This window comes from Sturnira hondurensis, unplaced genomic scaffold, assembly GCF_014824575.4.
Source record: "Sturnira hondurensis isolate 20B ecotype Veracruz unplaced genomic scaffold, ASM1482457v3 Scaffold0013541, whole genome shotgun sequence".
NCBI classification, from domain to species: Eukaryota; Metazoa; Chordata; class Mammalia; order Chiroptera; family Phyllostomidae; genus Sturnira; species Sturnira hondurensis.
Window position 1 is genome coordinate 1,401,003 of NW_028086172.1, and position 22,768 is coordinate 1,423,770.

Below are 22,768 nucleotides of genomic sequence, written 5' to 3' on the forward strand. Positions count from 1 at the left end.
TTCTCAATCTTTTTAAAGACCCATAACAATACAGATTTATATTAAAATACGGAAGTTTACTGTTGGTGAAGCTTTCTAGATTCATTACTATCTTCTATTAGAATTATAAATGGTTTTTAGAAACCCTAAAATATATTATTTTAATGGTAGCATTTGAGCTTACACCCTGTCAAATTTGCAGCTACATCAGCATTATTAATAAAAATATCAATAGCTTGTGCATGACATGCATCCACTAAAAAAGGTCCTGGCACTAGTCGGAAAGCAATATGATGTACAGAAGTACACAAAGACACTTTGGATTGTAGAGTCTATGGAACTGGAATATGATGGACCTGTGTTCTAGGATGTATGAGAATGCCATTTGATCTACTTCTCCCCGTCTCGGCAATAGAGACAGAAGTATGACCCAGAACTGAGATCATGGTATCTGTGACTAACTAATCATCATGTTTTGCTGAGTCATTTTATGTTACTTCCTTGTTCCTTGATGACTTCATGATTAATTTGGGGTTTGCAACAGTGATTCTCCTACCCTAAACCACTGAATCTTTGGGTGAGACCTGAAAATGTGTATGTTTAACACACTTCTGTGCAGACTCCGATACTCTCCAAAGTTTGAGAATCACTGGTGTATAATGTTAAATGACATCAGTTTAAAAGTTTATCCTAATAAAGATTATGAGGGGTTTACTCAATATTTTACCTAGCTTTGTCTTTGAAAGCTTAGGAACCCACATCCCATGTTGTGAAAGACCATTAATTAACCTTTCGGACACTGAAGTCCATTCAGTGTGTGGACAGTGCACTAGGTAGAAAACTAACATGTGGGTTCAGGGATGGACTCTCTGAGAATAAACTGTGAGAAAAACAAGATGGTTTACACTCAATGGGACAAATAGGATGGTTAGTATTGTGTCCATTTTACAAATGAGGAAAGAGGTTTGGCGAGCCTAAATGACTTTGCCATGGCTACAGATTTGTAAGTTCTGGAATCGTGACTTGAGCTTGGGTCTTCTGACACTTGCCTAGTTTCTGGTGTCTTTCTATTATATTGTGACATGGTCCTGGTAAGTAGAATGCATATATTTGTATTTTAATCTTTCAAAAGACCAGTGTGCAAATCATATTACCTTTTACAAAGGCAGTATGCGCTTTAGCAACAATGTTCATTGAGGCAGGCAAAGCAAGGAGGGGACATACTAAACAGACTCAGACACAACCATCGTCTGGTGTCAAAGATTCTTAGGCAAGTGCGTTCTTCAGCATGTGCCAATAGAACACTAAGTAGGAAAGGATTTGAAGACCATTAAGCCTAGTGTCTTCCTTTTGGAACATACTGTAGTGAAAATGACTTATGAACAAGTTGAACATATACACCAATGAGTGCAAAGTTATGTATAGTGCAGACTGAACAAAACGACAAAGTGGACATGGCTCATCAGGGACAGCTCCCTAACAAGGGGTTGATCGAGGTTTGGCCTTCTACATACATAGGACAGATTGCACTAGTCCTTGTATCATTTATTTGCAGTAGAACCTCAGGCAAGTCATTTTCTCTCCCCATAAAAATGACAGAAAAGTCTGTTTTAACCAACTCCCAGAGCTTTATGAAAATGCAGTGAGAGAATAAATGTAAAAGCCTTTGGTAAAACATGAAAGCTATTATTTTGGAGTAGGCAGTAGGTAAGAGCTTATAACTCTATTATAAACTTTTGAAGATAAAGAACCACATCTTAGTTACATTCAAGATTTCTATAATATCTTGTTCAGATGTAACATTATACACAGCTGGCATTTATTCATTCACACATTTTTTCATTTACTTAACAAACCTATTTATTGAATAGAGTTGTTAAATTGAATGAAATAATCTACAAAAAGAAAACTTATTTTCTGTTCTCCAGGGTTACCATTTTAGTACTTTTCAAATAATTTTCAAGTGATTTTAAAGTATCTAAGAGCTGGAATATATAGTTCTGCTTTTATATGTAAAAACACCAGTCATTTATAGATTATCTTCCTTATTAACGAGGAAAAGAAAAAATATGCTACAATATGGGTCATATTCTTATGCAAAAGCCTTCTTTATCAAGGTCAGATACATAAGGCTTCCTTTCAATCACATGGAATAGGTTATTGTTATATAATGCAATTTGAGGGGTATTTAGTATGTACCTCCTGCCCCCAGAAGCTGCCCCCAGCTTCTTTGTTTAACTAGAAACTCTTGCATTAAGGATGTTTTCGTTTTCTTTCAGCCCCTGAAGACTTCAATCTTCAAGACTCCTGTAATACAAGTGAAATATCTCTAGGAGAAGTCACACATTGGACTATCATGACAATGCTGTTTGACTTGATGGCTCTCTGAGAACAAGGCCATCAGAGCCCATTCCCCAAAGAAAGTTCTGAGAACCACCAAATTCAGGATGGGCTCTATGAAAAGATGGGTGCTCTATCACTAGAAAATTTTACAACACTCTATTGTATTTTCCACTTAGATATCTGTAAACATGATCCACAGCAGCATATTACAAGCTAAAGGTTACAAGAACTACCATAAAGAAACCTATTTAACTTTTTAAAAACTGAACTTCCTCTCACTTAGGGGGAGTGGCAGAGTTCTTCTGAACCCTCAAAACTCATTTTCTATAGCACACACTTGGAGAAACATGCTTTATAGAAATGGGAGACAGCCCTTCCCAGCTTTGCATCCCTGAATCCTAAATAAGTCACTTAATTTTCTGTGACCCTCATTGTCCTTGTTTACAAAATAAGCATAATTTCAAGAATCCAGTGAAATAAAGCATGTGACAGTGCTTTGGAAATTATTCTTCATTTCCAGTTACTTTTAATTTTTGTTATCTTTGATTATATTGTTGGACTTCTGGTAGGCAAGAAAGTATTCCCTTTAACTCTGCTCTCATGTTGCATTGCTTTAACTCTAATCTGAAAATATTTTGAGTTTATTTTGTTGCTTTTACATTTCAGGATAAATTAAATATTGTCAAGGTACAAACATTTATTTCAGATAATGTCACAATAATACCCTGGACTTGAGTTTACCACTTTCCTAAATTATAAGTCGATTGAAATGGGGGCTGGGAGAAGGGGAGCAAATGTGGGTACAATGGGGACATCCACAATAGTGTCACCAATACAAATAAGGAAAATATCTATAACGTCCCTAGTCCAACCCATGAAAGCCTATTTAATTGTATAATATACCTAAAGTAGTGTCATACTTTGCCATGTATAATGTGCTCCCATGTATAACGAGCACCAATGTTGTTGGCCCAAACTATTGGGAAAAAAATCTTTTGTTTTAATTCAATTTTTATTTATTTATATTTAGAAACAAAATCAATGATTGTATTCCAGAGTTTTATTTTGTGTACAGATATTGAATTTGCCTTCAAGAGTTATACTTTTAATGCATAAGCATAAATAAAATAATTAAAAACATTTATATAGTTCAGAATTAGTACTACCAATGTATAATGCACATCCTTATTTTTCCCTCAAAAATGTGGGCAAAAAAAGCACACATAATACATGGTAAAATATGGTAGTTCTACTTCCAGTAGATTCAACTATTAGTGACATCAGACCTTTAGAAACTGCTCAGCCCAGTCCTGGGTAGTACTTCTGGCTGTCCTACAAACTGCAAAGCAACCAAACAACTATTACATTTATACTACATATCCTAACCTCTTCAGATTTTTTTAAAGATTTTATTTATTTATTTATCATTTAGAGAGGAAAGGAAGGAGAGAAGGAGAGAAACATCAATGTATGGTTGCCTCTCATGAGTCTCCTGTTGGGAACCGGCCTGCAACCCAGGCATGTGCCCTAACTGGGAATCGAACCTCGATCATGTGGTTCACAGGCCCTCACTCAATCCACTGAGCTACACCAGCCAGGGCCTAACCTCTTCAGATTTAAATTACATAAAGAGTTTCATTGCTCAATACCACTACAAAAGTTTAAATTTAGAACATGTTTTTCCACAGGAAAATTGATTCAACAAAGGTTTTTGTAGTAACTAGTCTGTGGCACAAGCGGTTCTAAGTTCTGGAAAACAGAACAGTGAACAAAGGTACTGCCTGCTTGGAGCTTATGTCACTGACCTTCAACCAGGGAATTCATTAACGTATCTTCACCACTAGATCCTGACAAGGGAAAACATACACTTTCAAGCAGTAATTTGAATGTGCTCCACATCTGTTTAAATAAGCTAATACTAATAACACCTAATAATGATAACAATAACAGCATTAACAGCAACAATTATCATAAGAACCACTATGCCTGGTTTCTAAACCAAGGAATAGAATTAAAAGATTAGAAATGTAATCTTTCTTCAACCCTTTGCCACTCCCCTCCATAATCCCATTATAACCCCTGATATCACCGTTAACAGGGATCTAAACAAAACAAAGATGCAAGCAATATATGACCTATGACACTCAATTATGGAACAGGCTGACAGGGTCCAGAGAGGAGAGGGGGAGAGAATCATAGGGGAAAAGGGGATGGACTCACATGAACAAGTATAAAGGACATATGGACAATAACTAAGGGTGGGGGTGGAAATGGGAGGTAGGTGGGGAACATGGGGCGGGGGGCGGGCAGGGTTGGGAATATAAGACAGAAAGCTGTACTTGAACAAGAATTAAATTTAAAAAATTATTTTAAAAAAATAACCCCTGAGATACCCATTTCTCTTTAATCTTTCTCTCACACTCCATTCTCTTTTCCCTACTCCAGTCTTCTTGAAGTGTATGATTATCCCTGGCTGATGTGGCTCAGTGGACTGAGCGCTGGCCTGTGAACGGAAGGGTTGCAGGTTCAATTCCCAGGGAGGGCACATGCCTGGGTTGTGGGCCAGGTCCCCAGTAGAGGGCTTGTGAGAGAGAGGCAACAACACACTGATTTTCTCTTTCTCCCTCCCTTCCCCTGTGTCTAAAAATAAATAAATTAAATCTTTAAAAAAGAGAAAAGTGTATCATTCTCAAGTACTTTCAGCTGAAGAAATAACCTGAGGAGCTTGATAAAAAATACATATTCCTGGGTCTCACTGAGAAATTAAAATCTGAAATCCTCCCTGACACTAAGATTGACCAGCTGTCATCCTTAGAGAAGTTATGTTACAATGTGACTGTAGTAATATATTTTGTCAGCTTCAGAGGACTTTTTTCAGAATTATCTAGAGTAATTAAATCTTTTGCAAATGGAATATTTTAATTAAGAATACTATAAATCTGTCTAGTAAACCCTTTTAGCAGGTATACTGAAAAGATAAACATCAACCCAGCTCTGTTTGCATGACAACAAATAGCAACTATCTGAATATCTCTACTTATTCTTCCCTGTCCTCAACAACAAGGGAGCCAATCTTTATGCTCTTATTTGAAAAACAGAATATTTTTCTTTCCCTTGGAATCTTTAAAAATCATTTAATAGTGAGTCGAATACTTTTAAAAGTTACTGGAATGCCAACTGTGAAAACAAGAAAATAAAGGCTTATCTTTTTTAAAAATTTGTGAACTTAATAGAGACAGAGACAGACAGACAGACAGACAGACAGACAGACTTCGAATTGCTATTCCACTTATTCATACATTCATTGGTTGATTCCTGTATGTGTCCTGACCAGAGATCCATCTCACATCCTTAGTGTCCTGGACAACCCTCTGACCAAGCGCACTACCTGGCCAGCCTGATCTTTATGACAACAATATTAATATCTTCTAGCACAGAGCTTTAATCAATCCCATTAGGCAACAATTAAATGACTCCCTACTATGTATAAAATACTGTACAGGGTGCTGAGTCACAAGACACCGCTCATTTTCTTTGCCTAAAAAGGCTCTCTCTAGTTTTTCTTTCAGTCACTGAATCTGTCAATCCTGTCAATGTCAATACTTTCCAGCCTTTAGTCTTCTTTCTTCACTCCCATATTTCTTCTTAGAATATTTTTGCAAGCTCTTAAAAATGTAATCCTAGCCTGCTGCTCTAGGATCTCTAGCGAGATCCCCACACATCTATACTACACCTCAACAGCCAGAAAGTACTCAGTCTCTCCTGCACATGCAAAGTACTTCCAAATGTCTGTCCATTCTCCAGCCTCTTCTCTCCCTCCTTACAATGCCCTCTCTTTTTCATTCTGCCTGAAAAAAAAAAACACTCCTGTGTGTGTCAGCAATAAGTTCTAAAGTCGTGTTGAGGAAGTGCTGTAAATCTCCCAAGTCAGGATCCATAACTTGCCCATCTCTGTTGCCATGGCAGTCTCTGTCCACCACACAGCTGTATAGCACTTCATTTGGTTGGATACTTGTGGAGTGCTGCCACTTTTCCCCTCCTCTCTCCCTCCATAAAATAGAGTACATGGCTACTCTAGCACAGGGACTCTATTATCTTACTAATATTTTGGTTCCAAGTGGCTAGTACAGAGCCTAGCATGTAGTTACTACCTAGTAAATGAAAATTAGGATAACAAAATAACATGTACTTTCTGCCTTCAACTAGATCATAAGTTAGAAAAGGCAGGGAATAAAATTAATATAAAAATGTACGGTGATGCTTTGTAAACCTACAACACATTTTTATTCCATTTTTGCAATCACTCAAAGGAGATGGCTATTACCCCCTTTTCTTAATTTTTTAAACAAATGTGACTTTATTTGTCTTTCAATCTTATTTTGCATTGGTTTCAGGTATATAATATAGCAGTTAGACAATCATGTACTCTATATATTATGCCTCCCCCATATTTTCAGTTCCCACCTGGTGCCATACATAGTTATGACATTATTATTGCCTATATTACCTATGCTATATTTTATATCCCCATATGACTATTTTGTTATAACTGTCAACTTGTATTTAATCCCTTAATTTTTTTCATCCAGTCTCCCAATACCCTCCCCTTTGGCAACCAACAGTCCATTCTCTGTGTCTATGAGTATTTTGATTATTTTTGTTCATTGACTTTGTTTTTTTATATTCCACATATAAGTAAAATCATATGGTATTTGTCTTTCTTTGACTGCACTATTTCACTAAGTATAACACCTTCTAAGTCCATCCATGCTACCATAAAAGGTAAGATTTCCTTCTTCACAGCTGCATAGTACTCCATTGTGTAAATGAACTACAGCTTTTTAAATCTACTCATCTACCCATATTTTCCAAGATATGGAATCAGATTTAGTGTCTACCCAAAGATGAATGATTAAAGAAAATGTGACTATATATACACACAAAAACACAAACATAGAGACACACACACCCTGAAATATTATCCAGCCTTAAAACAAAATAAATTATGCCATTTGCAACAAACTGGGGATAAGCATGGAGAACATTATGGTAAGTGAAATAAACCAAAGAAAGACAAGTATTGTGTGGTATCACCTACATGTGGAATAAAGAAAATTAAATATGTGAGGTGATAGATGCTAATTACATTGATTGTGGTAACCATTCTGCAATGCACACATACATCAAATCATCACGTTGCACACGTTAAATATATACAACTTTATTTGTCAATTATTCCTCAATAAAACTGAAAAATGATAAAAATGGCAGCAGAACAAACTAGAGCCTCAGTCACCTGACTCAGTAAAAACACTTCTAGTCTGAATTGTCACTCACACAATTGCATGAATTTAGACTGAATTTATAGGGATCATGGTAGAACTGCTGTCTTAGCCTGCCCAAATAAAATATAGTTAAACGAGTAAGAAATAAATACTGCTGAATGAGTTACATATCTTTATTAGTCAGTAATTTTTCAGGTTCATGTTATAAATTTTTTCATGTTAAATATTTAATAGCTGCTCCATTGAAGAGTAGTTTAAGGAAGCACCATAATAGTGTCAGTGTTTTAGGATGAACAATCAACTGAAATAAATAACTTCAAGTGCATCAAATGATTACTTGTCAAATTTTTCTACTTTGTTATATATTGAAGGGAGACTACATTTTAGTGAGTTTCTAAGTTTCTTCATGAAGAATATTCAAGGTTTTTCCCAAGATGCACAAAATTACCCCACATAACATGGGTTGGTATTCACTTTAACCAACTCCTCCACAGCTTTGCTGTTTTTGAAAAAAAAAAAAAGCTAATTAGTCCTCCTCAGTGAAATTAGCAGAATTGAGGCAGTCTGGTTTATTTCTATGTCACACAGAATTCTAAACACTTCCATCAGTCTGTCAGGTTCAAGTGATATACATAGAGGTTACTAGAGGGGCAGGAAGATCACATCACAATGATGTGAACAGCAAAGTTGACTTATGAATAATTAGCAGAATTCAGAGCATATTCCCTTTGACCTATGTCCACTTAAAATACAAAAATATTAATATGTTTATGATACAAATGCCATACACAGTTCTCTAAAGAAAATAACAAAGTCATTCACAGATGGTACATGGAACTTGGCAGTTAGTTTTCCAGTGACCAACAGCACATACCTCTTAGTATCTAAACTATCTAAGGGAGTTCTTATTACTTAGAACAAATAATTAGGAAGGACAGTTACTGTTCTTTTAAGATATTCACTTTTTTCTTTTTTCTGTTTTGGGTGAAGTTTAGTTTACTACTTGAGAAAAGTCAAGAATTGGGCTGAGGTCACGAACAATTTATATTGAAACTTCTTAAAATATATCTATCTAGAAGAGCTATTCGCCTGACTTCAAGCAAAAGAAAGATTCCAGCTATGTCTAGAAAAAAGTAGATTCTACTGCCTTAAGCAAATGTGTTTTTTTAAAAAAAAAGGTTAAGAAAATTCATGGTTTAAATAAGGGGAAAAATAACACAACCCAGTTATGACCTGTGATATTTGAGCTTCTGGATGAAATTCTTTCCCCTGTATAACAATACCATTCTTGACTTTGTTGTACTTTATTAAAGTATCAGTATTAGTACAACCTGTTCATCTTGAAGCAATGCAAAAGTAACAACTAGCAACACTATCAATAAATACAGGAAATTTAATCTAGCTCTAGCATAGGAGGGTAATGGACAAAACAAGGCAGGCAAATTCTGTTGTACTGAGTAAAAACAAATCTACATGTGCTTAAGTTACAATCATTTACAATTTTAAATTAGAAATCAGAATATTGTCTTTCTGATTAAACATGTCAGTATTTTTTAGAAAGTAATGAGCAAGTAGAATTTATTTTCCAGTAATGTTTTATAGAACAAATGATTTTACAGCAAACTAAGTGGAACAGAATGCTATTCTAGAGTGAACATTCACCAGAGGGCACTATGTTGCATAAAAACAGATAAGCCAAATTCTTAATGTATGATTAAGAATTATAAAATTCTTAATTTATAATTTAAATGTATAAAGATAAGGTGGCTATGATTCTCTAGACCATCCCCAAATAAACAAAAACAAACTTTTTAAAAAAGAACTGAAAATATCAAGACCCCTTTTTTTGGTAAACTCCTACAGAAAGTGAAGACTGTTTATTACGTTTCCACAATATTGTTTTGTTGTTTCATGTGTATACTTATTGTTCACCCAACAGGAGTCCTTGAAGGTCAGAAACAGAAATCCATAGATCATTTACTCTGTGGAATTCACCACCTCTCTCCTAGCACCAAAAATATTAGTGAACACTGCTTACATTTATGTTCAAAGTTACGTGGAATTAACCAAGACAACGACTTGGAGCAACAATCCACCAAACCTCTATGTCATATTGTATAAAGGAAGACTGTGTCTGTCTCAATTACTAGTTATGTTATTAGCAGTAACTGAGCATTCACTGTGTGACAGGCCCTGTCTGAGCTAGAACACACACAAACACACATATACCTCATACAAAATGCTGATTTTTTTTTACTACACCACATGATTTGAGCAAAATCTCTCACTGTTAAAGTCAAGCTGGTAACAAACAGATTGAATAATAAAAAACAGAAGCAGCTATTTGGGTCATTTAAACTTGAGTAAAGTATTCATTAGAATGTTTCAATTCAACTCCATATGAGTGAGCACCTCCTATTTTTTAATATTTTATTTATTTATTATTAGACAGGGGGAAGGGAGAAAGAGAGGGAGAGAAACGTCAGTCTATGGTTACCTCTCACATGGCCCCCACTGGGGACCTGACCTGCAACCAGTGACCCTTTGATTTGTAGGCTGGGGCTCAGTCCACTGAGCCACACCAGCCAGGGCTAAGGTACTTCTTTGTGCAAAAACTAAAACACACAAGCTTTATTACCGATTTCAAGTAAATGACAACCTAGAAAGCAACAATCAAATTTGCCAAGTGCTCTCTGCTTTAGCTATGGTTTTTTTGTTTGTTTGTTTGTTTGTTTTGTTTTTTGCAGGGAATGGTTGTTTTCCCAAACATAATTGTTCATTTTGACACTATCCACAATATTGGGAAGATAAAATGATCTTTTTGACCACTGTTCTATGAAAATTTGCTTGTAAGTCTGAAACTGCATTGAAGCACAGATATTGTGCCACAAGCATCTGGGACATTGGTAGAAGCAACTCAAGCACCTAGCATTAAGCATGTCATAGTGAGTATGGGCAGCAGTGCCTCACCTACAAAGCATGAGTCAAGGAATAAGTGAGTGTTGGAAACCACAGGAACAATAAAGAGGAATTAAAGCTGGGTAAGATTAATTGAGAAATTATATTAAAACATAAGTTTTAGCTTCGGCTGTTGTGGCTCAGTGGATTGAGTACTGGCCTGCGAACCAAAGGCTTGCTGGTTAGATTCCCAGTCAGGGCACATGCCTGGGCTGTGGGCCAGATTACCCGACCCTGGTAGGGGGCACATGAGAGGCAACCACACATTGATGTTTCTCTCCCTCTTCTTTTCCCTCTCTTCTCCTCTCTAAAAATAAATACATAAAATCTTTAAAAAAATAAAGCTCCTTATCTGTAACATAAGAGAAAGCTGGGAGTAGTAGACAACACAACTCTTCCCAACTACTATTCACCCTGAGTTCCAATCACTATCTTCCCTTAGTTCTTGATTTATAGCAATTACAAAGTGGACCAGAGACAAGAGAATGGACTTAATAACTCACATCAGTTACACTCAGCAGAAATTGGCTGGTCTGGACTTATTACTGAGAGTGCCTTTTATTTTATCAATTGTACAAATAAAAAATCCCTAAAATGTACCAAGCCACATACAATTTTGTAAGCTCCCTTTCTCTTGGATTCACCAGACTAGCTAACCACTAAAGGAACCTCTTTCACTACTGGCATAGCATTTCCTTGTTAGCAGTCACTGGGACAAAGGTCAGTAGTTATCTGCAAACCACAGTAGAAGTATATGACAATAAATCAAACCTAGGAGCCCATTATTATTTAGCTTATTCCCATCTCCTTGGTATAGCTTTCCTCTAAACATATTAGCACCCTTTGACACTCCATGTCCTAGAGTTTTCTTCTTTCTCATAATGCAATCTGAGACTTAGATACATTCTAGGCCCCCACTCTGGTCTCAAATTATACGAACTTTGTAAAAGTACTTTTCAGAAAAACCATTGAAGTCAGACAGCAAGTTACCCTATTAGTTACTACCATGTAAGAATTATATGTCAACTAAAATTTATTGAAGTCTCTCCTTTATATGATAAGATTTGTGTGTTGTGACCACACGTAACCCTTTTTTAAACACTCATAGTTTTTTATGGCACACTAAAAATGGAGGACAAATTTTCCTCAGATGGTATTGATTATAATTTCCAGGAAGTTGACACCTCTGACCGTGTTCTCACAATATCCAGTCAAACTTCTCCCTCTGCTCATGTAATCTGTATGTTCTGTGCCACTGAGATGGTTCCAACTCCTGGTGGCCCTGTGAATGAGTGATGTCCAGTGTCTTGTGCTCAGCAGCCCTGCATGACTCCTGCAGACTCATGTCTATGGCTTCTTTTATGGAGTTTGTCCATGTCACAGTTGCATGTACTCTTTTCCTATGTTTTCCCAGTACTACTGTCTTCTTCAAAGAACCCTGTCTCTTCATGATGGGCCTGGAGAAGGCCAGCTTCAGTTATCATTTGTCCTCCAGCAATATGTCAGGCTTACTTTGCTCTAGGACCCACTTGTCTGTCTTTCTGGCAGTCTCAGGTATTCATACAGGTCTCCTCCAACATTACATTCCAAAGGAAACATTTCCCTCCTATCAGTCTCCCTCATTGTCCAGCTTTCACATCTATACATAGTAATCAGGAATACGATTTTAGCTTCAGTCTCTAATGACACATTTTTGCTCTGGGTGATCTTTCCTAATTCTCCATTGCTGCCCTTCTTAGTCTCAGCCTTCTCTTGATTTCTTGAATGCCTCTCATTAAATTTTACTGTCATCCTATATAACCATGATACTTCATTAGCCACTGTTAATAAGCTATTCCAAAAATCCCTAAGTAAATTGAGTTATATGGCAATGAAAATGATATTATAGGAACAGTGTCCAGTGACCAGAAGATTCAAAATAAATACGTTGCCATTTCTTTTCCACCACTGTCATACTGGCTTTGATAAGACACCTAATTGTTCATCCTGGTTCTTCCATTTACAGGATGAGGTAGCACTAACTTAAGTTGTCATGAAAACATATGTATGAAAAAGAAAGTCCCTATATGCCCCACAATTTAGATCACCATTACTATTAGGAAAGTGTTAAATGACTTACATATTCTACATCCTTGCCTGGTATCTAGACCCCCATTTCCATGGATTCTCATTACTCCTTTCACTAGTATGTTTCCTTTGCATTATCGTGTGAAACGTGGTCTCACATTGTCCTTGAAGTCACATTAAGTTGCATAATTAAATCCTGTGCAGTAGAGATGTAACTCTTTTCCAGTTTATAGCTCCCTATAAACATCCTACTTAATATTCAACAGCCTGAATTATTTTTAGAGGATCGTTACTACCTGCCTTCAAAACACCATTTTATCATTTAAAGGCAGTACACGAGAAACAGAACAATGGTAGGTTCAATGACTCTATGTTCCCCTGGAATATATTCTTCATTATTGGAATGTTTACTAACTTCAGTGCATAAGTGAATTGTCAAAAGAAATAGATATACATTATGCACATGACAGTCTCTAACCCACTTATATTCAGAGCTTGACACAGGTGTATTTGAGGAAAACTAGCATTTTTCAATGCCAGTTTTATAACTAGCTGGTATAATTACCAGCCCTTTGAATGCACTAGTCTATGCCAATGATCAAGATGTGTTCTATATTCTAAGCCACCAAAAATAGATCATTTCAATTTTGTGTCTTTATTTCAAATATACTTTCCTCAAGCTTGATCCAGTTGGTGTCTTCATTTACAAACATTTAATCAATGCATTGTTTTAGTTAGTACAGTATTGTACAGCCAAAAGAGCATGGATTTGGTGCCAGACACTTCCTGGCTCTGTGCTGACTAGCTCTTTTATGTAATTTTCCTTAGGTTAAGTTTTCTCAGCTGTAAAAAGAGACTAGTGATCACAAACTTATAAGGCGATTGTAAGGATTAATGATTGTAAGGATTGGTTAATGAATGGAAAGTACCAAGCTCAGTGTCTTGCTCATACATGATTCTCAGTAAGTGGATATTATTATAAGTTGAAACCCTATCCAAAGACAACAGGTTTTTTTCTAGAAACATTATAAACATTTATTTAATTATAGTGTATCAGCTATATCTATATTTGTGTGTGTACATACATGATATTAAATGCAATTTAATAAATCATGGTTTTAAACTAAACATTGTTATGAGAAATTAAGAAGTTATTCAAAATGTATTTAGTAACTACTATGTATAGGATACATATGAAAGAAGGTTATATAATGCCATGCATTTAATCAATGTCATTCTGGATAGTTTATTAGAACTATGCAAATGAGTAAACTTCAAAACCCCTACAAAAAATGACAGAAATTAATCACTAGTACCAAAGCGGTATCAACAAAGGGCAAGATTCTAGACAACTGAGCATGCCAGGAAGTTAAGCACTCATTGGAGAAGGCGTCAGGCCCTTTAACAAACCAAAAGACATGTTCTTCCCCTGCCTCAGCCTCTTAAACTAATTACCTAGAAATTACAGCCTGGGGTTAGACGTGTCCCATCTCATTAAGATTCCCTACTACTATACAGAATAAAGGATTGGAAAAAAAAGAAAAGTCACATTAATGAAAGGAGTGCTGAGAAAAGCTACTTTTTATTGAATTTATTGGGGTGGCATTTGTTCATAAAACCATACAGGTTTCAAGTGTACAACTCAACATAACATCTTCTGCACACTGTACCATGTACCCATCACCCAAAGTTAAAGTACCTCCTTCCATCACCATTTATCCCCCTTTGCCCACCTCCACCTCCTGTCTTCCCCCTTTTCCTCTGGTAATCACCATACTGCTGTCTGTGTCTATGGGTTACGTGTGTGTGTGTGTGTGTGGCTTAATCCCTTTACCTTTTGTCAACCAACCCCACAACCCCCTCCTCTCTGACAAATGTCACTCTATTCTATGTAGCAATGCTTCTGTTTCTATTTTGTTAGTTTACTGCGATCATTAGACTGTGCTTCTCTATATTCTTAGGAAGCTGAGGTGGTTGCCTCTTAAAGGTAGGGCTCAATACGGTCATATGTTCTTTCCCACCAGATTATTTACTAACATTTCACATATAATGAGGTGCCATATATGTATGGCAATCAGGTTTTTCAGATTACTCAGCATTCCCAATTACTGAACATGAGGAGAAATAAAACAGTAGCAGGTAATCTTCCACATCTCCTAGGTTTCTATGTCCTTCTGAGGCATATTATAAGCCCTGCTGCACAGTTTGGAATTTTAGGAAAGGGCTGTCATAATTCTGGGTATAATGCAACAGCAGATGATTAACTTCTCTGATTTTTTTTTCAATTCTCAGAGAAGGTAAGCTGCCTGCCTAAAAGGTACCTAAACACCCATTTGGTGAATAATCAGCTTGTTTTACGTAGTCCTTACTCTAACCCTTAAATGAACAAAAGTAGTATAGTTATAGATTCAAATTACTTTTAAACTTTCTTGATAATAGTTAAAAAGCACTTAATTGCTCCATAGTATGTTTTAAAATATGTATCTAATAACCCCATAATTCTGTATAAGTAACTTTAAGAGCCCAGAAGCTGTGGGTGGCACTTAATGTTGCAAATGAATGAGTGAAGATGTGGGAATTCTCTCAGTGAACTAAAGAAGATCTCTTGTTAATTTATGTAAATAATAAAATGGTTCATTACAAAATGTTTATTTCATTAAAACAAAATAATAAAAATTACTTTAAATATTAATGTTCTATTGTTATATACAAATGACGTGTTGTGGAAAATGTGCTAGAATCCAGGGATTACAAAAGAAATTACTACTCTTCTCAAATACTCAAACCATTCTTCTTTGGCTCCTTTAAAACCAAAGGAATGTCTGTTCAACTTATTTAGACTTATCAGAAAACCACAAAAATGGTTTTGAGGACTTTGAGGATTAACCCAACCTCAAAAACAGAAGGTATTAACAGAGGCATATACAGTTCATTCTTTATCACGTGATATGCTAATGAACCACTTCTAGGGAGGGAATATAATAATCCTATTGCTTTCTAAAGGGAAAGGAGAACTAAGGCTTCACGGGATGGCAGTAGAGTAAGTTCTAAAGGACTCACCCCTTCACTTCCACAGGCTAACTCGGCCCTTCCGAATTGGGTGCAATCTTGGAGGCAGAGGTCTCTTCACTGTAAAAATCTGTAAATGGCTGTCCTCCCCAGGAATGCATGTCAACCCTCCAGAACAAAGTTCAAACAAGTCAGCCTTTGAAAGTGCAGTAAGTCAGCCTCATTGACTTCGATGGTCCAAATAATAGCTTAAACAGTTCCCCAGTAAAAGCAGATAAACTGTAGTCTGATGCCTACTCTTAACAAGCGAAGATGTTAAATAAGTATCTATAGCCAGTTGGCATCAATAGAGTAAGGACACAACACCCTTCAATAGACAACAGCAGTAGCTGATCGGTAGGTCTTCTCAGTGAACTGAACCAGCACATGCAGAAAGATGGGCTCAAGGAGAAATCCTGACAGAATGACAACCCTGCTCTCAAGAACTTGAGAAAATTGACCTGGAACACCCCACATAATTTTATGTTCTATTTAGGGTACATTTCTTGAGATTTTTGTTCTCAAATGTATTTGGAAATGGTTTCTACTATATAAAGAAAAGATCACTGTAATAACCAATGAAAGCACAGAGTTCAAATCAATAAAAGACAACAGACATAAACATCATAATTTCTGACTGCTACAAATGTACCTATGAGACAGAATTTTAGGAGACTCTAAAACATCCATAGTAAACCTATTTTATTTCTATGGCCTGATTTATTACACACTTTGTTTTAAATTATTGTAACAACTACATCAATGTATAAAGTTTGACATGGTTGCTATGGAATATTAATTATGCTTATTATTATAGTTATTAATTAACATAAGTGTTATTGATAAAGAGATTATATCTACATTGTATAGAATATGATGAAAACTAAGGAGTATTGTACTGTAAACTTCACAATCAATGTCTGGGAAGGGAAGCCAAAAACTAAGATCCTATCTTGCAAGAAACATATCTGTAATGCTACTTAAAATATAAACCAGAGTTCGCCAGTAGGAGAACTATATTTTTCTGGGTTTGAATGTCCTGACTTCATTTTTGTGAGAAAAAAGAACTGCTTTTGTACAGGGATAGTCTGAAAATCTAGTGTGTATTCACAATCCAGGTAGAGCCCCACCCCTTTGCTGCAGGTTAATCCTCCCTGGACTAAGAGGAAGCCAATTCCTTCAGTGGGTGTGATAATAGAATCCCTAGATCCCTTCAGTGTTCAAGAATACATGAAACATGAACAAGTATAAAGGACACATGGACAATAACTAAGGGTGGGGGGCAGAAAGGGGAGGGAGGCGGGGAGCATGGGGCGGGGGGCAGGCAGGGTTGGGAATATAAGACAGAAACCTGTACTTGAACAAGAATTAAATAAAAATTATATAAATTTAAAAAATAAAAATAAATAAATAGATAAATAAATAAAAATAAATTTTGCAGATTAAAAAAAAGAATACATGAAACTTAAAACTTGCCTTACTAAGAATTTGAAGTAAATCTAAAAAATAAGCTACATAGGAATACATTTAACCAAGAAGGTAAAAGGCCTGTACTAGGAAAATTATATAATACTGAAGAATGATACAAATAAGTAGAAGCAATACTGTGTTTATGGATAAGAAAAATTAACATCATTTAAATGTGCATATACCCAAAGCAATCTACAGATTCACTGCAATTCTTATTAAAATAACAATGCCATATCTCACAGATAGAACAAATATCCCCCAAATTTATATGGAACCACAAAAGACCCTGAATAGCCTCAGCAGTCTTAAGAAAGAAAAACAAAGTTAAAGGTATCGCAATACCTGATATCAAGCTATACTATAGGGCCATAGTGATTAAAACAGCATGGTACTGGCGTAAAAACAGACACATAGATCAAAGGAACTGAACAGAGAGCCCAGAAATAAATCTGAGCCTATATGGTCAATCTCACCTATAAGTGGAACTTAATCAACAAAAACAAACAAGCAAGTAAAATACAACCAGAGACAATCAAATAAAAAACAAATTGACAGTAACCAGAGGGGAGAGGGATAAAGGGGGGGAAATAGGGTAATGGTCATCAAGAAACATGTATAAAGGACACATGGACAAAGCCAAAGGGGATAGGTTCAAGGGTAGGAGCTGGAGGTGGGTACAGTAGGGAACAGTGGTGGAGGAAAACGGAAACAACTGTATTTGAATAACAATAAACAAATATAAAAACAGATTTGACAAAGCAGGCAAGAAAACACAATGGGATGAAGACAATGTCTTTAATAAATGGTGCTGGGATAATTTGACAGATGCATGTAAAAAGAAAGAAACTAGACCGCCAACTACACCATACACAAAAATACGAGTATTTGTAGAATATAATGAACAACGTAACCTGACCAAAAAAAAAAACCAGAACCAGAGGCATGGACACAGGAAACAGACTGACAGCTGTCAGAGCAGAAGGGGGCAGGAGACTGGATGAAAGAAGGTGAAAGGATTAACCAAAAAACACATATATATAACACATAGACACAATACAGTGTGGTGATGGCCAGAGGGAAGGGGGGTAGGATGGATGAAGGTGGGCAATGGGGGTGGAAAGAGACTCTGTTTTGGGTAATGGGCACATGGATGCAGGGTGTAAATGATGTTTTGTTGGCTTGTACACTTGAAACCTGTATGACTTTGTGAAATGATGTTATGCCAATGAATTTATAAAAATATTTTCAAAAAAGAAATGTATCTCCAAAAATATGTCATCAGAGATAAGGAATTATATTTCCTGCCAAAATGTGACATGTGTCAAGTCTATGGATAGTATATACAAACCTTCCCATCCGTTTTTGTACCACATACATAGATGCATCTAATAAACATTACTGTACCTTCAGTGGTTTCATTGTCGGCTCCCATTTTCTGCTTCTTGTATTCGTTTCTCTCTTGATTCAAAACCATCCCTTTAACACATCATTCCTAATTAGATGATTAGTGCTTCGAAGGGCAGGAGATAAGTCATTTGCATAATTTAATCATAAAAAGAAGTTAAAGATACAGATTTTGCTGTTCGTTTGTACAATTATCTTCCTCAGCCTGGGGGGCTGAGATATTAATGTGATTAAACAGTATTTCTGCAAACAGGCAACTGTGTGTCCTCTATTAAAGCAAGGCTGGAGGCAAATGAAAAATTAATTTTAGAAGACAATCAATTTTATTCTACATGACTGTAATAAATAACAGCCCATCTGCAGACAACTCATTAAACCTTGGGAGGGTACAATGTGTCACAAACTCTAAATGACACACAAGGCTGAATCTGAATTTTCAACCAAAATAGAAGTAATAAATGGCCCACCAGCTGCTATATCAGTCTAGAAAGTCAATGTACAAGAATTTCCTAGAAAATGAAGTGCATACAATGTCACTCATAGTCAATCAGTTAATTTAGTTCTGGTTTAAAAAATTCTGAAGACTGGTTTATTTAATTCTGAGATTTGTTCTTTTGTGTTCTGAACATAGGCATACATGGGTGGTCACACATATCAGTGTGATGCCACTTTCAGGAATGATAAGAGCTCACATTTACTGATCTATTATGTGCTAAGCCCATTAAGTACATGATTTTATCTTCTTTAACAATCCCAGGAGAGTTATGTAACTAACATTATTCCCATTTTTTAGGGGGAAAAACCCCCCTGAGTCTTGGGTGCTCATATATCTACAAAAGTTTTGGAATAAGGACAAATGTGGCTATCTGAGACAGAATAATACTACCCTAGCTTCTGCCACTCAAGAGCTGGTGCTCAGAACAGAGGAATATACATCCCTTATGTATAGCAATAAATTTCCTTCAAATATGAACATTTCCCAAAGTAAATACATTGAATTATAGTACATAATAGGTACACTGTCAAACCAACAAATTGAAATCATTTTAAGCACTTATATCTGCATACTACGTTAGGCACTATGCATGATAAAACAACATACTAGACCATTCCTGAGGTTGATTAATTCAGATGCTAGTGTGGGGTGAGACAAAATATGTCCAGCTTAAAAGTTAACAGTTTATTAAAAATATGGAAGAGGACAAGGAGGAGGTGGGTAGGATGGAGGAATGGGGAAGGGGAGGGGAGAAGGACATGAGAAAGGAGAAGAAAAAGAAGGAGGAGGAGGAAGAGGAAGAAGGATGGTTATCTGCAGATAAATATTCAGGGAAGCAAAGAGGTCGCTTCGGATGAAAAGGGAAGTCCCCTTCAACGATGTAAGACTTCAGCTAGAACTTTAGACAAGAAGGCTGTTTTCAACAAGACCTTGAGTAGAGGAAATTCTTTCTGGGAAGGATTGTCAACCTGAACATTTTCCGTTATCAGTTTACATAGCAGTTTATGTTACATCAGTGCACTTCCATCCAGTTTTAACAAACCTGCCAGTGATTCATGCTTGAATAAAAAATTCATTTGAAGTTCTAATCTCATCAAACTTGAAATATCAGGCAGGATGAACAAACACTTGTTTCTTTATTTTGCTTTTGTATAATAGATACTAGGGCCAGAGTACCTAAAACAGTCTTTCTACAATGCTTTGGACAGTGGACAGCCTATCCCGATTGAAATAACCCAGTGTCTGGTGTATGCAAACGTCTCTTTTGAGTGCTATCTAAAGGATGAAAACAAGATTTTTTTAACCAATCCAACAAAGCTAAAATCACATTTTAATAATAGAACTGCCTTTTGTCCCCTAAACAAGAGTCTTAATAGCAGATGTTACTACACCTGGCTTCCGTTGCTATTCTCCAGCTGCAGAAATTAAAACTCACTCAGAATAAGTAACTGAATCTAGTGGGAGTTTGCAAATGCTGACCAAATCCTCCTTACCAACCATTCTACTAAAATACCAGGTGAATGGCTGTGCAAGACCCACCAGCAAAACTTCGTTTCCAAGGTAATTAGCAAGGACTTAGAATTGAGACCATGCACTTCTTAGCTTTGCTCTGCAACGGTTTCACACAAGAACCTATTTAAAGCTTAACTATTTCTTCATCATCAAACCTCTAAGGCCACAGAAATCCCAAGAGTAGTCTAAGAGTAGCTAAGAGAACTGATGACCACAGCAGGAGCTGTTTAAGTAGCTGCCATGTGAAGTTAATAATGCATGAATCAGAAAACCGGGTGTTAAAAATACATATATACATCGATTGCTTTTCTTCCACTTTAAATGCATTATGATCCATCTGTAGGTAAAGAACCATGACTATTTCTTAGTTCGGCACTGTGCCTAGCACATTGGCAGCACTCTATCTATAAAATAGCAATGTGCTGAAATAAAAGGGGGAACTTAATTTATCTTTTGCAGATACATGACATATGAATAAGAGCAACAAACACACATTGTGAGACTGATAATGTTCCTGGTATAAGATAAATCAAAATACAGCATCTATTGTAAAATAATGTCAATAATAGACTAAATAAACTTTATTTCAATTATTTAGGGAATGTTGGGAATGATGATTTCTCAAACTAGAGTCACTGACACTGGTCTTGATGTTAAAAATTAAGTTCTCAATTTACAGTTGGGAAAAAGATTCAACAAATAACTGACATAGAAAATCCTCTTCCCATTAGCCAGTGGTGCCAGGGCTAGATTTTTATTCTCTTGTTCATTCCATTGTTCTGGGCTGCACAAAGGCTATTGAAGGTCAAGACACTGTAAGTGACTTGCCATAGATATGTAAGGGTTGGGATTCCAGGAACTAATTTTTAAACAGTTTAGTATAGTTCAACAGTATTCCAAAAGACCAGGTTACTTGTATGTCCTAATAACGTATGACCATTTGTGTTACTGTATCTTCTATCCACTAGAGGCTATGAGTTAGGCCAGATTAATAAACAGACTGGACATTAAAACACCAAGAATCTGGGATCCTTCTAAATAGATGAAATACTAATGAAAATTCCAGCATCCAAAGACTAATGGTAATGTTGTGACCAGCATGGTAGTGACATAACTTTCAATTTAAAAATTATGATCTGGCCCTGGCTGGTGTAGCTTTGTGGATTGAGCACAGGCCTGTGAACCAAAGGGTCGCGGTTCAATTCCCAGTCAGGGCATATGCCTGGGTTGCAGGCCAAGTCCCCAGTTGGGGGTACACAAGGGGCAAGCACACATTGATGTTTCTCCCTCTCTTCCCCTCTCTAAAAATAAATAAAATATTTTTTAAATTAATATGATCTATAGGGATCAAAATCAGAACAGTGATCGCTTCTGCTGAGGGAAGGAGATTAACTGGAAAGGCAAGGAGGGCTATTTCTGGGGTAATAGAAATGCCCTGTGGTTCACAGGTCTATACATTTATCAAAACTCATTTAAGTGGACACTTAAAAATGTACTTTCTATTATATAAGTTAAAATAATAAAAAGACAGGAAAAAGGCTTAAAAATTAAGTTCTGACTCATTTGGGTGGAAAAAAGGAAAATTTTACTTTTCACCATATCTTTCAAGACAGCTTAACTGAAGCACACAGCACACCCATGGCAAAACAAGAATTGTTAGAGTAAATATTCAAACCTTTATAATACAGTAGATGAATTACTTATTTAGTTAGTTTTTGTCTGCATATTTTTGTTGTTATTCAAGCATAGTTGTCTATACTTTTCCCCCAGCACTTTCCCCTGCCCCACCCACCCCCACCTCCCACTCCCAATCCTGCACCCCTTTGGTTTTGTCCATGGGTCCTTTAAACATGTTCCTTGATGACCCTTCCCTTATTTTTCTCCTTTATCCCCCTCTCCCCTCCCCTCTGGTTACTGTCCATTTGTTCTTTATTTCAATGTCTCTGATTGTATTTTGCTCGGTTATTTGTTTTGTTGATTAGGTTCCACTTACAGGTGAGATCATATAGTATTTGCCTTTCACCACCTAGCTTACTTCACTTAGCATAAGGCTCTCCAGTTCCTTCCATGCTGTTGCGAAGGGTAGGAGCTCCTTCTTTCTTTGATTTCCACATCCAATGGGTAACTGTCAGTTCTCATGGGTTTTTTTGGGGGGAGGGGAGGCTTATTAGCAGCATTTGATATGGCTGATGAGTCCCTCCCTGTT

At 36.4% G+C, this 22,768-nt stretch overlaps 1 protein-coding gene and 1 non-coding gene across 3 annotated transcripts in view; one reads left to right on the top strand and one right to left on the bottom strand.

Annotated features, from left to right (window-relative positions):
* DACH2 (dachshund family transcription factor 2) overlaps window positions 1–22,768 on the bottom strand; it is a 469,220-nt gene that overhangs the window by 430,702 nt on the left and 15,750 nt on the right. The gene's annotated exons all lie outside the window — the stretch shown is intronic.
* On the top strand, window positions 21,169–21,232 carry LOC118997974 (small nucleolar RNA SNORD52). The gene has a single exon (XR_005068778.1). It is a non-coding gene; the product is annotated as a small nucleolar RNA SNORD52 (small nucleolar RNA).